The 14,517-nt window shown below is 36.9% G+C and overlaps 1 protein-coding gene across 1 annotated transcript in view; it reads left to right on the top strand.

The window, feature by feature from the left end:
* Window positions 1–89: 89 nt before the first annotated feature.
* FBXO8 (F-box protein 8) overlaps window positions 90–14,517 on the top strand; it is a 40,519-nt gene continuing 26,091 nt past the window's right edge. The window contains exon 1 of the mRNA XM_024568863.4: window positions 90–228. The gene's annotated coding sequence lies outside the window, so the exon portion shown is untranslated. The remainder of the gene's footprint in view (window positions 229–14,517) is intronic.

Genomic DNA, 14,517 nt, shown 5'->3' with positions numbered 1-14,517 from the left:
ACAGTCCGCAGCCGTAGCTGCAGCAGCTGGAGGTGGGCTCAGTTTGGAGGAGAGCTGTTTCTGGGATTATCGCCGCCGTCGCTTCCACTGGCGTGAATAAGTAAAGTTTGAACCAGCTTCTTCATGGCCTGGGCACCAGTTCCCGGCTGAGCCATTTTCCTTTTGGCTAAAAGCCCCCGCCAAGAGGCCGATTCGTCGCGGCGGCGGTGGGGATCGCAGGTCGTTCAGGTACAAGCCTCAAGCCTAGCTATTTCAGAGCTCTTACCTCTTTCCCTGGTACACCCCTACTTTTCTTTTCGGAAATAAAGATAACCGGTGCTTGCCAGTTGGCAGAAACTTGCCTACCAGCAAGACTTCTGGGACCAATGACAGTGCAAAGCATCTTGAGTGACAGTGGTGATGGCTTATTGAAATGAGGAATCGGTGTTAGGAGGCGGGAGTAGGTGTGTTCCTTGTGTTTCTAGGCCACTGGGGTAGAAGGTCAGCTCGGGACCCCAGATAGTGACTAGGTTTCGCTCTGAAATAAAGCAGAGAAACGTCAATGATTAATCTCTTCTAACCCAAGGTGTTGCTTTTCAAGCACAATGCTGGGAGGGTGTGCAGAGACAGTTTTCAGTTCTTTGCATTTTCAGTGATACGAATGCAAGCACAGTTAAGGTCGCGATAAATTGCCAGTTGCTTCAGTTGTCAAACTTTGGTTATAAATTTGGCAGATTCTTAGTTTGTCCTTTCGTTTCTCTGTGACTCAGCTCTAGTTTCTTACATGGGGGGTGCTCAATTAAATATTATTAATTGGATGAAATTACATTAATGATTCCTAATCCTCATTTAAGTATTTGATGGTTGTTTTATTTTTAAGTTATGTATGTATTTAGTAACTTAATAATTAAGCCTACTTGTTTTAACAAGTGGAATTTATATTTTCAAGGTTCTTAGGTGTTTCCAAATTTCCAATATCATGACCTTTACTGCTGGAAGGTGGAGCTAGTTTATATTTTCCATTTCAGCTTCTCTTCAATTAATGTTTGGCATTTGGTAACCTTATTTCTGAGGTAGAAGGGACCTTCCCTTCCCCAACCCCGGCCTAAGAAAACTGGTTTACAAAATTGAACAGAATGAAAAATAAATTTTATTCTATTTTTTCAGTGTGAGTAGGAAACTTCTCATTTTTATCCAGTTAACTTGACAATTTGTCTGATGAAATACTGTATTAGTTATCTGTTACTGAATAACAAATCACCCCAAACTTTAGCTGCTTAAACCAACAGACATTTATTATGTCAAAGTTTTTGTGGGTCAGAAATTCATGCACAACTTAACAGAGCACCTTTGGCTCATGTTCTTTCACGCAGTTGTAGGCAAACTGTATCTTGAGGCTGAGTTCTCACTTGGAGACTCCACTGAGGGGTAGAAGGATCCACTTTCAAGTGCACTCACCTGGTTATTTTCAGTTTATTAAAATACTATTTTGTCAAAACAAATTATCAGATAACATCTTAGTGATTATTCACTGTGGTATGAAGCTTCATATGTGTTATCTCATTTCATACAACAGCCATTTGAACATAAGTATTATTATTTCCCACATTACATATGAAGAAACTAAAGCTTAGAATAGTCAAGTAAATCTCCCCCAAGATCCTGTAAGTAATAACCAGTGAAGTGAGGATTTTAACTCCTCTGTTCCACCACATGGGGTTTCCCCATAGGGCTGCCTCACCGTTTTGCAGCTGGCTTCAATCTGAGAGAGAGCACCCAAGACTGCATAGTCTTTTATAACATAATCTCAGAAGTTTATCTGATCACTACTGTCGTTTTGTGTGTTAGAAGTGAGTCAATAATCCAACCCAAAATCTATCTGGAAGGGATTACACAAGAGCATAAAGCTCAGGATGCGAGGATCTTTGGGGGTCATTTTAGCGGCTGCCTAACAGATACGCCGGCTGATGACTGAGCAGAAATACAGTCAACAGAAATGCAGTCGGAGGAGGAATGCCAGGCTCTGAAGAAATAAACTTGTACAAGCCCTATCTCTCTTGGAAAACTTTCCCGCCCCCTCTTTTCTTCCCCCTACTAATTATCTGAAGGGAGGCTGATTATTTTGCTTGGGAAACTGCCTGAGGGATGATATGTGAGACAGGAATGCTTGTGTTTTTAGGCTCTAGGTGAGCAGAGGCCATCACAGCTGGAGGTTGTGTGTATTCCTCAGCCATTGCCATTTTATATGGTTGAAATTCTATCAAAACAAACATGAGCAAAGATAGCTTTTAAGGAGGAAAGAAGTTAGGAAAGGGTAGAGGAAAGCCTTCTGAGTAGAAGGAATCCAGGTCAGTGGCAGTCTTCGTGTTGGGAAGAGATCAAACAGGGGCGGGAGTGGTCTTAGGGTGGAAATGTGCCTTGTACGTCTGCTTTTAAGCATAATTAGCTGGCAGGTACCACCTTTTCCAACATTACTTGGATGCACGTTACCAGCACAGCTTTTTTTAGTAAACCATGTGAGTTTATTAGAAATTAAAAGTGTAGGCTGCAGGGTTTTTTGTGACACTATTTTGGCCATGAGCCACCATAAAATTGCCTATGCTTCTTCCAAGTTTGGAAGATGTAGTAAATCCTCATCTGTTAGTAAAATGTTATTTAAGTTAATCTTTTATCCCTCAGGGGCTTAATACCAGCCTGATAGTGTCAATTCTCAGATGTAAATTTGGCTTTTAAATTGGGGCTCCCTATCAGGTTAACATACTTCATTTATGGTAGTTTGGGGCAATGGCTGCAAAATTTTAAACAGATGCTTAAGAAAATAACACAGTTGAAATACTTACACCCACAAAATATATTATGGTAATAAGTTCTAGATAAACTAAAAGATGAATTGTAACTTATTATATATGATGAGTTTAATAGGGAATGTTTTGTGTTTATTGTGCTTTGTGTAGACTAAAACATTGAATTGCCAAGAGATGATTTTTCCTTTGATTACAGTATATTCAAATTAGTCATTCAAATTTATTTTATAGTTAATTACTAAACCAATTGCTGTATGCAGCTATCTATTTTTTTCAACATTTTGATTCAAATTGGGAAACTGAAGCTAATTCCTTGCCTTGCCTGTGATAATGCATTAAAGTCATTAATATTGAAAGTCTATGAAATATACATCTGACTCATGGTGCTTTTTAAAAAAAGATTTATTTATTTGTAGAGAGAGGGGAAGGAAGGGAGAGAGAGAGGGAGAGAAACATTGATACATCTATCAGTTGCCTCTCAAATACCCGCAACTGGGTTCCTGGCTGGCAACCCAGGCATGTGCCCTGATTGGGAATCTAACGGGCGACCTTTTGGTTCTCAGGCTGGCACTCAATCCACTGAGCCACACCTGCCAGGGCTTGTGATCCTTTTTCATTGAACTATTTTACATAAGATTTAAAAAAGGTTTTATTTATTTATTTTAGAGAGAGGGAAAGGTAGGATGAAATAGTGTGAGAGAAACATGAAGCAGTTGCTTCTCCCTCATGCCCTGACCCAGCATGTATGTGCCCTGACCGGAACCGAACCAGCAACCTCTGGCTTTGTGGGTCGACACTCAACCTACTGAGCCATGCCGGCCAGGGTATATTTTTCTTAAGATTTTAAAACAACTTTGGCATCATATATGTACTTCTAGAAATTTATATTCCCTGTTTTTTTATTTTTTTCTCATTATTTTGACCAATTTTCTGACATAGATTCTACAGTAATACTAAAACGTCCTGACTTGAGTAGGTTTACATAATATATGGGGCAAGCACTTTCGCGATATACAGATAAGACAAGATATTTGTGGTCTTACATTTAAGCAGCAGGTTTAGAGAGTTTAGCTCTGTGATCAGCAGCAGTTTGTATATTCTTCAAGAATAGACTGCATAGGATTTTATAAGCTATTTGAAGAAAGGAGTAAGATTTTAGCAAGTGCACCGTGCTCGGAAAACCCGCCTGCTCATCCTGAGTAGTGATTTGTAGAAGCCATGAGCATAGAAAAGAGAGATGGAATGGACGGATGCTAAATACACATAAACACACATACACACATCTGTCTCCATCACCTCTTCATTTTACCTTTTTAAAATTTTTTCCTCATTTTATTTTTATAGAATCATAGAATTTTATAGCAAAAAGACCCAAGGGATCATCAAGTTCAAAACCCTTGTAATACAGGTAAGGAAAGTGGGACTTTGAAATTTGAAGTGACTTGCCCAATACTTAAACTAGTTAAGGAGCCTGGCCCTGGGCAGTTTGGCTCAGTTGGTTGGAGTGTCAAATCCTGTAATCAAAGGGTTGTGGATTTGATGCCTGGTCAGGGCACATACATAGGTTGTGGGTTCAGTCCCTGTTCCAGGTGCTTACAGGAGGCAACCAATCAACGCTTCTCTCTCACATCAATGTTTCTCTCCCTTCCCCTCTCCTTTCCTCCCTCTCTAAAAGCAATGAAAAAATGTCCTCAGGTAAGGATTTAAAAAAAAGAAAGAGAAAGAAGGAGTTTGAATCAAATCCATATTTTGTGTCAGTCTTTATTATTAGGTGTTTTGTCATCTCATTTCTGACTTGCCTCCTATTTTGGGTTTCCCTCAGTACTCATTTTATTGTAATACATTGTTTGGTTTGTATAAAAGTAATTCAGTGAGAATTACAGGGTTTTTTTGTTTTTTTTTTTTTTAATCCCACAACTCTCATAGGAATGGCTATTGTGTTGGTGGGCCTGGAGTGTGTGGTATGTCCCAAGGAGGTAGGCTGGGATATGCAGCTGCTGATTATAATTAGGTTGAACAAACAGTTCAGTTAAGTAAGAACCAGTGTAATTAAAAATAATGCTAGTGAGAAGTATGATAAATTTATTGTATTTAGAAGTTAAAACAGGGAGCATTTTTTGCAAAAGAAGCTGAAGAAATTAAATAGGCACAAAATTCGCAGCTTTTCAGCGACATTTAAATGACACATCTTAATTTTGACATTTGTTTAGATGCCATTTGGTAACACTCGTTATAGAATCAAATTAAAGAACAGGAAAAATCCTCCAGAAAACCAAGTAATATTGTAAATCTTTGTGAATTAAAAAAAGTACAACTGGTATGCCGTTTAGGAACAAAAACTGCTCTTGCAGGACCAGATCTTTAAATTTAATGAGTGGTTTTTTTTTATGTGTTTAATGTACCCTGTGACCTCTTAGTACTTAGCTATTTCCCTTTCTCCTTAGAAAGACCTCCTTGTGGACGAACCCTTCCTTCATTTCTCTACAATTGTTGCCTTTCAGTTTAGAGGTGTGATTGGTTATCAGGTTTTTTCTTTTCTTTCCTTTTTTTTTTTTAAATTCTCAAACTCTTCTAAACTACTTTGGTGGTCTGTTCTTTTGGAAGGAGAGAAATAAATGCTGTGCAGCAAAATTGGTTCTAAAAGTCTCATAGAAACTCTTTTCTCACAGAATCTCTTATGTTCCTCTCCCATTGAGTTATATCATGATATTACTTAAAGGTTTTTAAAACCCAGAGTAAACAAAAATATAGTTATTACTTTCTACTAGGGATAAACATGAAAAATTTCACAAAGATACAAATAAATGATTACCCTTCATCCTTAAATCTTAATAGAAATTGCATTTGAGAGATAACTCCCTTGGTACACATTTTAGATCTTTACCTAAGACAGGAAGTTCTTATTTATAAATTCTACTGTGAAGACACTTAAGAAATATTGAAGATAACTAACCATTTAAATGAGTATTTAAATGAGATTTGTCATGTCAATCATTGCAAACCAGTGACTTAACCTTTTTTGCTCAGAAAGACACTTATGGAATTGGTTTGCTTTAAACACAAGTATTTAAAACAGAATACTTTTGAGACCTCCAGACTCCTTTATATTCTTCCTGTCTTCCACTTTGTATTCTGTACATGCATAGTGTATAAACCCTTCTTTATTACTTACAGTTGTCCTCACACATGTGCTATTTGAATGCTTAACGTCATGAAATTACTGAAATATTAGTATAGGTACCTTTTTCTTATAGAATAGTTTTTTACTTAATGTTTAGCTGTTACAAGGAGATGTTTTGATTAAAGCTGCTTAATACTTTAAACATAGGCTTTATATTAGATATAGCAAAAGCTGTTAATAACATCCAAAATACCATCCCTCTTTTAGAAATACAGCCATCTACTGGAAGTAAACAGAAAAGTATTATTGTTCTTAAAAACTAACTGGTATAGTTGTTGGTAATTAATCTAATTTATACTACCTTCTAGGTGGAAGTTCCTTTATGCTGTTTGCACCAACTTCGTTTAGACTAAAACTTTATTCATTTTTTTTTTTAGAAAAATAAGAACTCTATCCAAAATGATGTCAAAAATAAGTGTTTCTTAGACGTGTGCATGAGAAAAAAAGAAAGTGAGGCAGGACCTACTTACTACCTTAGCAATTAAAAGAGGCTTTCATGTTATGTGAATTAAGGCTCATAAGCAAGCCTAAAAAATAGATAGGAGTGAATTCCCCTGTTTTGTAGGAAATGGAAGCTCAGAAACCTTGTTTGAGGTAATTACAGACACACACCATGTGGCATAACTGGAGCCCCTATTTTGAATTCACCCGCCAGAGTAACAGTGTCAAGAAAACTCGGACCCATTTCTGTGTCAGGCATTAGCATATCAGTAGTAGTTAAACATTATGGTAGGACTTAACACTGAAAAGGTATCTGTTGTCACTGACCTTATTTGCCAATCACTGTTTTTATATATAGTTTGTCAGTCTAAGCAAAGTTAGCTACTACTTAGTAGTTGTTATTTTCTTCTCCTAGTAAAGTTAAATGGAATCTCTCCAAATTTCACAAATCCTAAATTAATGAAATTTAGAACCAGGATTAGGACTACCCTCGTAATTAAATCCAAAATAATGAGGTGTACTCTGAAAGGAAAGAACCAAAATAAAAGTTATCATTTCAAAGGGCTTGAGGGGTGACTACAAAACTACCTCTTTACTATAAACTGCCTACTATGGGCTAGGTTCTCTAAATCCCACTGGGTACGAATTATCCATTTTACTGATGAGGGGAATAAGGACCACAGCCTGCAGGCTCATCAGATTCTGTGCTGGAGTTTGAACCAGATCTTCTTTTCACATCAGAGCCTATGTGCTCTCCACAGGAACAGTAGCCTGAGAGAAAAGCCCAGCTGGGAACAAGAAGGGAGGTAATAAGCAGTGACAGAGGTAAAAGAGGGAGCCAGTGAGGAAGAAAGAGATGGCCCGTTGCCTGTGCCATCTAATAACTCTGGCCATGTGCTTTGGTGGTTGAGAATAAAAGCTCTGGACTCAGATAGGCCTGAGTTTGAATCCTAAATCTCCATTTGCCAGCTAGCAGATCTCAGGCCAAGTTACTTAACTTCTCTGGGTCACTACTACCTCAGCTATACATTAGAATAATAACATCTACCTCTTAGGGTTGTTGGAAGTATTAAAATGAGATTTTATACACACACACACGTATATACACACACACATATATACACTATATAAAATATATATAGCATAATATAATCTCATTTGATAATATATATTTATATATAAAAATATATATACACACATATGTATTCACAGATGTGTATATCTTTCACAGAGTTCTTGGCACAGTAAGAAATGGTGGTTTAAAGTACAAAAACAATATTGTTTCATATTTATATTATTATATAAGTAAATAAATATTATGTATAAAAGGAGGAAATAGCCAGGAATTCCAAGCCTTAAATCTCCACACACAAAACAAGTTAAAGGGGTGTTTTCCTACTTTCTTTAACAAAGTTTCTCCATCGTGTGAAATAAAAATTTGTATCAAAAATGACAAAAATAATTCTTATTGACTATTTTGATGTTTTTCTTGACAGAGGCCCCCTGCTACTCTTAAGCCATAATGCTGAGCATTCATCTCCTTAGTTAATGGTTTTCACTCTGTGAGCCCTAGGGCAGTAATCCCTAGACTGAGTGAACAGAAAACTCAAAGAGTTTTTCCAAAACCACAACCAGATTTCTGTGAATAAATAGATTATAAGATTAATCAAAGTAACTAATGGATACCCTTTACTAAGATTCACCAATTAAAATAATTTTGCAACATTGCTTTATCATTTTCTCTATATAGAGACAATGTTACTGTTTGTCTGAATTATAGCCATTGTACAGTTACCAAATTCAGGATATTTAATATTGATACAATATTTTTATCTAATCTTTAGCCCATTTATCTATTGTTCCAATAATGTCCTTTATAGCATTTTCTTCCCAGTACAAGATCCAGCCCACATGTTGCATTTAGATATCATGCAGTTCAGTCTGTTTTAACCTGGAACTGTTTCATGGACTTCCTTTGACTTTCCAGCACTGGAATTTTTAAAGGAAAAAAACTGTCATTTTACAGAGTTTATTTGGGTTCCTCTGATGCTCTTATGGTTAGATTCAGCTTATACATTTTCTGCCTGGAACACCATATAATTCATGTTGTGTCCTTCTGAGGGTGTCACATCTAGGGTCACATGATGTCCATTTGATTCTTATTGGTACAAGTTAATTTTGATCATTTGGTTAACTACAGTCTGATTTCTTAATTTCTTTTTGTAATTAATGAATAATATCTGGGAACGTACTTTGAGACTGTAAATATTCCCTTCTTTGTCCAATTCCAGATTGAGCATCCATTGATAATTCTTGCCTGAATTATTTTTTCTTTTGATGGTTGTAAAATGATGATTTTTCCCATTATTTTATCTCTATCTAGTCAGTATTTTACTCTAAAAGAGAGCTTTCCTTACTTTTCCCCTCCTACATATATGTATATATATATATTTATTTATTGATCGATCATCAGTATAGAATCATGGATTCTTTTTTATGTGGTAGATTATAATCCATTTAAAAAAATTTATTGATTGATTTTTGGAGCGAGAGAGGAAGGGAGGGAGGGAGAGAGAAAGAGAGGGGCATCAACTTGTTCTTCCACTTATTTATGCATTCATTGGTTGATTGATTCTTGAATGTGCTCTGACTGGGGATGGAACTTGCAACCTTGGTGTACGGAGACAACGCTCTAATTACCTGAGCCACCCAGCCAGGGCTATAATCCATTATTGTCCTTACTTTTATTTTGATGCCCAAATTGTCCCAGGCCAGTAGGAGCTTCCTTAAATTAGCTCCTAATGTCCCTTTTGACATTGTGCCATTGCTTTTGTTTTGTTTTGGCTTTTCTGTTTGCTCACTGGACATTTATAATTCATATTTAAGAAACATTTACTTGGTAACCATTGCAGGGGTGTCCAACCTGCAGCCCACAGGCTACATGCGGCCCAGTTTGGCTGTGAATGCAGCCCAATACAAAATAGTAAATTTACTTAAAATCTGGTTTTGCTCATCAGTTTTTGTTAATATCTGTGTATTTAATGTGTGGCCGAAGACAACTCTTCTTCTTCCAGTGTGGCCCAGAGACACCAAAAGGTTGGACACCCCTGCCTAGGGGATCCCAAGTGACCCAGAAAGGGAAAAATTGGGAGAAAGATGTACTTTTGTACCATATTGATATATAGCAGAGCTTTAGTGAGTTCCTACTCTAGGCAAATTGTCAATATGCAATATACTGAGTATATGATTTTATAACTATGCCTACTAGGTTAATATTCAACTTAGTCCGGGCTGGGTGACTAGGTTGGTTGCGGCATTTTCTGTGCATAGAAAGGTTGTGTTTTGTTCCCAGCTAGGGCATGTACCTAGGTTGTGGGTTTGATCCCCAGTTAGGAGGTGCACAGGAGGCAGCCAATGGATGTTTCTCTCTCACATCAGTGTTTATTTCTCTCTTTCTCTCTCTCTCTTCCTCTCTCTAAAATCAATAAACATATCCATGAGTGAGGATTAAAAAAAGTAAAAAAAATATTAAACTTAACACTTACCGCAGAGTCACTGGGTGAAATCAGGAAAAATGAACCAGGTGATCGTGTGCGCGTGTTGCTGCTGCACTTTAATGCTTGCACGTTGGATCTTTGGGACAATAAGAAGTTGATTTATAGATGGATGCATCTGTGTATGGCTGCCCTCACTGCGGTCTGATGGTGCTGGGCCATTCGTTAATGCTGCTAGGAGAGGAGGGGGGGCTATGCTCTAATGTCATCCCATGTCTTTAGTGAAAGCGCTTCCTCATTTTACCTAGGTAAGGAAAGGGGTCGAGGTAGATGCCTGAGCATTCCAGACACAAGGTGTATGAGTGTTGGTTTATAGATTGTAGTCTGTTTTTCCATATACACACATTTAATTCTCACAAAAATTGTAAAGGGGGATTTTTTTCATTGTTGTATAAGGAAGGAAACAATGACCCAAAGATACTAATCCAGTTTTTGTTCCTTGTTTTGCTCTGAATTATTCCTAACCTCACACTGTATTTTGGACCCCTAATAGCCTCGTGAGGGTTCTGTAATGTGCTTCTCTCTCTGCAGTATTTCAGACTTTTCACCTCCTTCCTCCACATGGGTTCATTAGTAACCACTCTGCCTTCCACTTTCATGTTACAGAAATCTGTTGAAGTTTCATGTCCACTCAGCATCCTGTTTTCCCCTCTCTTGTAGGTTAGTTTCTACCTTTTTAAAAATCCCCTTTCTCTCATTTTAATAGAAGGCAAAGGTGATAAATACGTGTGCTCCATCTTATACCTAACACAAAGCCAAAAGTTGACCGTACAAGATTTTTTCAAAAATGGGTTAGAACATCCTTTCTTCTATCTGTTGTTCAGTTGATACCTTATGTCAGTAATTTTCAACCTTTTTCATTTCATGGTGCACATAAACTAATTACTAAAATGCTGCAGCACACACAAAATGTATTTTTTGCCAATCTGACGAAAAAATAGGTAATTTCGATTCATTTACATTGGATGGCTATTATTGTGATGGCTGTTGTTATTTTATTTTTTTTATTTGACAAGCTAAGGAAAAAGAGGTCAGTGCGCCTGACTAAATAGAGGTATTGCATGTTTTAAGAATTCTTGTGGCCCACCAGTGTCCCGTGGCACACTGGTTGGAAATTGCTGCCTAATGTCATAAATCATGTTAATGACATGGTACCCTGCCATCTGGTTCTGGTTTAAAACCTATTTCTAAAACTATGAATGAATTAAAATAATTTTAGTGTTCAGAATATTAAAATTAATCTATATGATACCGAAAAGGTTTTTTGGAAGGAAAAGCACCAATGATGCACAATAACCCTACATGTAACATGGATATAAAATGTTAACAGGTAGGGGCGCACCGGCTCATTTAAAGGTGGTAGTGGCTCTTAGTTCCATAAGTGGATCTTTAGCTAAGTAAGAAGCTGTATGCACTCTTCTTGATAAATATTTTCCAAAGGCTTTATTTTTGAAAAATGCTGGAATCTTCCTAAAATCATGTTAATTTCCATTGATGTCATCCTAGCTACTGGGCCATGACAGCATAGGATTTTAGGATTAGAAAGTTAAATTTGAAGTATAAGATAAGATAGTAAACACGAAGCTATGAAATTCATGTACATGAGGTGAAAATAAAATAGCCCTCTATCTTTTAGCTGATATGACCACCGAGTATCCAACGTCACTTATTTTGGTTCCCAGTCTCTGTTCAATAGGCCATTAATGCCAGGCTTTCGAGTCTCCTGCCCACTACCACACCCATGGAGGGCATTTGTGAGTAGTGCAGAATTGAGCGCAAACATTTGACCCTTAAACCAAAGAACATATAATAGCTCTGAGACGGGGAACATTATTTGACTACTGTATTTACATTGATAGCCAAGTTAGCATAATTCCAGGAAAATACAAATTCTTGAATAATATTCATGTGCCTATTTAGCCATTGCTTCATTTGATACTTCATCCAATTTTAAAAGGACTTCCAAGTTTTGTTATATTCGTGTTAATTATTCTCTGTGAAGAATTTAAACTTACTAAAGAGTACCTTAATCTTTGTTTATAAGGATCAATTTTATTGCCATTCTGAAAAATAACAAAATATAAGTTTCCTAATTGCCATGATTTTCCCTATAATTTTTTTCTCCTCCGAAAGAACTTTAACTTTGATACTTTCTAGAGAATTTTTTAGCATAATTTCTCCTCTGTAACCTAAGTAAGTGTGAAGTGTTTGCTTATTTCTGTCAGATAGTAAGTAATGAAGTACTATTTCTACATTTGAAGACCAGGAGAAAATATCTTTGGTTTGATTTTGAAGCTTCTTAGAATTTTATAGATCCTCTGAACACGGTAAAATAAATTCAAATTTAGAAGAAAACGCATGGGACTTCTTGAATAGTATAATAATTTACAGGTCTCATTATTCGTAGATTTTGTATTAGTAAATTTGCCTACTCGTCAATTTTTTTATCCCCCAAATCAATTCTTGTGACACTTTTCTAGTCATTCTTAGACATTTGCAGAGCTGCGGAAAATTTGCATCTGTGCAGGCACACACTGCCAGCTGAGTGTGAATAAGGCAGTGTTCTGCCTTCCTGTTTCAGTTCTCATGTTGCAAACAAGTCTTCCGTGGTCTATGTAGTACCACGGTTTTCACGTTTGAGCTGTTTGTTGATGATTTCGTGATTTAAAGGGCCCCAGTGTAATGCTGAAGAGCTGTCTGGCATTCCTAGTTTAAGAAGGCTGTGATGTGCTCTACAGAGAAATACCTGCTGGATTAGCTTGCAGGATCGGTGAGTTCTATGTTAGTAAGTCAACAGGAACACACATAAAACAAGATTATGTTTCGATCATTTGGCAAAAACGTTTTCTCCACAAGCTCGCAGGAACCTAACCATGCATTTCCACTAGGAGCAATGGTTCAGTACTTGCTAATTGTTTGTGATGACTTTATAGAACTACAAGAATTGCCTGTTTTTTATTTGTACATGAAATAAACTAATTATGTTCTTATCAGAGTATTATTTCCAAGAAATAAATATCTACTTTCCTCCATCTGTTTTGAGGGAACAAATAACCAGCAGTGATTTCATCACAAAATACATATTTGCGCCAAAATTATTTATTTCAAATACAAAAACTTGTTTTATGTTTAATTATTAAGTTTAAAACGCTTTGCCTATTCAGTGATTCCACTATACAGCTTAATATTTGGACCAAATAGTTGGCACAAATGACTGATTTTGAGTTTGAAATCATGGAAGAACCCAGCATGAAAATGTACCATATTTTATATCTCTTTTCGAGCCAAATGTTGCCGCTTACTAATGATAACATAAGGACCTGTTTCATGTCATTTCTGTTGGCACTATCATAAGGCATGCTCAGTTTAAAAAAAAAATTTTGCGAAACGTAAGGCAGGACTTTTTGTTTTTTAGGTTTCAGATTTTAAAAAAATGTGGTCGTAGATATAAAAAACTGCATTTATGAGGGGAAAATAACCATGGCTAAAATATCAGATAACTAAAGGAGACAAAGAATTATGTATATGTCTTACCACGCTGTGCAAGTATCGACCTGAACAGATGAGTTTATTTGGTGGGCAGAACATCAGGGCAATTGAAGTATCATTAAATATATTTTACCAGAGTGCTCATTATTTTCATTTGTAAAGAAGATTTTATTTATTTATTTTCAGAGACGGGAAGAGAGGGAGAAAGAGAAAGAAAGTCCCGCACACCCCCCAACTGGGGACCTAGCCCACAACTCAGGCATGTGCCCTGACTGGGAATCAAACCTGTCATGTTTTGGTTCGCAGGCTGGCACTGAGCCACACCTGCTGGGATATTTTCACTTTATTAAAGTATTATTTTGTTAAATTAATAGATAACATCTTAGTGATTATTCGCTGTTGAATGGAACTTTTTATGTGTTAGTTAGTACCACATCCTTTTGAACTATAAGTGTAGTATTTCCCACATTATGTATGAAGAAACTAAAACTTACAATAGTTGAGAAAGTCCCCCAAGACCCTGTAGGTGATAACCAGTGGAGTGAGGATTTTAGCTCATCTGTTCAACCTCAGAGTTCACCACACTGCTCCTTCCACGTCTTGCTTCGCAACGTCTGCAATGGATATCATGTCCTTCTGTGAGTTTTATCACTTTCCTGACAGTTCCACTGACATTCCACATTCCTGTTACCCTAAGGAGGATTGGCAGTGGGGATGGAACACTATAAACACCCCTGCCTTTCTCCAAAGGATGAACTCATGATATTAATCTCCCTCAAGTGGTTTATTGTGTTGTGTTCTTGCCCAGTATCAACAAAAGCTTTAAAAGAAAAATGGAGTCCCAAAAGGTCAATTTACACTATTATTTAACAGTAGGAGAATAGAAAATAGAGGGTGCTTTTCTTTGTCTGAATTATGTGTACATGAACTTAAAACTTCCACTCTCCCCATTAAGTTTTTTAATTTAAGAACCAGTGGCTGGCATTACCTCTTCTACCTGCTGGATGCTTTCTGAATCACATTCAGCACTCAATTTTAGTGATCCCCATTAAAGTCCAGAGCCTAGGGA

Source organism: Desmodus rotundus, chromosome 9, assembly GCF_022682495.2.
Source record: "Desmodus rotundus isolate HL8 chromosome 9, HLdesRot8A.1, whole genome shotgun sequence".
Classification (NCBI taxonomy): Eukaryota; Metazoa; Chordata; class Mammalia; order Chiroptera; family Phyllostomidae; genus Desmodus; species Desmodus rotundus.
The sequence above is the reverse complement of the archived record's forward strand: the minus strand, read 5'-3'. Positions and strand labels throughout refer to the sequence as shown.